Here is a 967-nt window from a genome sequence, read left to right on the forward strand (position 1 = left end):
GATCTGGCCTCCCTCCATGGAGTGGGGCCGCCCAGCGCCTCTGAGTCTCACCCCACGGCCCGCTCCGCCCCTCCGTTCTCTTACTCCGTCCTTCTTGCATCGTTCACTCTGCTATTTCCATCCTGGGTTTCTCACGTAAGAGAAACCCTGCAGCACCTGGACGGTCTGATTTCTCTCATCGAAGGAAGCTTTCCCTTCTCCACGCCAGTGCTTCGCTGCGTGGAATCATTTTCCGTGCCCGGTCATCTGCTGCTGGACGCAGAACTGTGGCGTGCACATCACGGCGGCGCGATGCCCTAACGGCCGGGGAAGACGCCCGGGAGGGAACAGCTGGGGCAGGGGTTTCTAGCCCGGCTTTCTGGCGGTCCTGGTCACGCTCCCCGACCGCCGCAAAGTCCCCTTTTCCTCCCCGTGGCCGCGCCTGGGCGTTCCTGCCCGCTGGCCCGATGACTGCTGTGCCCTGGCGCGCGGGATGGGAGTCTCCTCTGCGTTCCTCGCGTGGCGGGGGATGGATGTCAGGGCTCCTCTGCACCTCGCATCTCTACAACTTTCCTCCAGGCCTGGCGCTTGTCAGGCCCGCGCTCTGCCACCAAGCGAGCCTCCTCAGGCCTGTGTTTTGGGGGACAGACCGGGGCAGGCTGGACGCGAGCCTGCCGTCCTCCTGCCTCAGCCTCCCGGGCAGCTGGAAGGATAGGTGTGCTCCCCGCACCCGGCTTCCCGCGCTCGTCAGACCCTCTCTGGGTCCCGTGCAGTAGCAGCGCGTGAGCCCGGGTCAGGAGTCGGCACCTGGTCCCTTAGGAAAGAAGTCTGCACCGCAGTAGTCCCGACCCGCCTTCGGCCTGGGCCGCGGACCCTTGGGTGGGGAGGCGGCTCTTCCGAGCTCGAGGTCACGGTGACTTCGTTCCGTGTGACCACGTGCGGGCGAGCACAAGGCCGCGCAGCACTAGGGAAGCGAGCCCAGCCCGCC

The 967-nt window shown here is 66.4% G+C and overlaps 1 protein-coding gene across 1 annotated transcript in view; it reads left to right on the plus strand.

Moving 5' to 3' along the window:
- Positions 1-967, plus strand: part of Klhl10 (kelch like family member 10) — a 5,474-nt gene that overhangs the window by 3,329 nt on the left and 1,178 nt on the right. The window lies entirely within an intron of this gene.

The sequence above is a fragment of the Fukomys damarensis genome, unplaced genomic scaffold (assembly GCF_012274545.1).
Source record: "Fukomys damarensis isolate Sample0158 unplaced genomic scaffold, DMR_v1.0_HiC HiC_scaffold_13, whole genome shotgun sequence".
Lineage (NCBI taxonomy): Eukaryota > Metazoa > Chordata > Mammalia > Rodentia > Bathyergidae > Fukomys > Fukomys damarensis.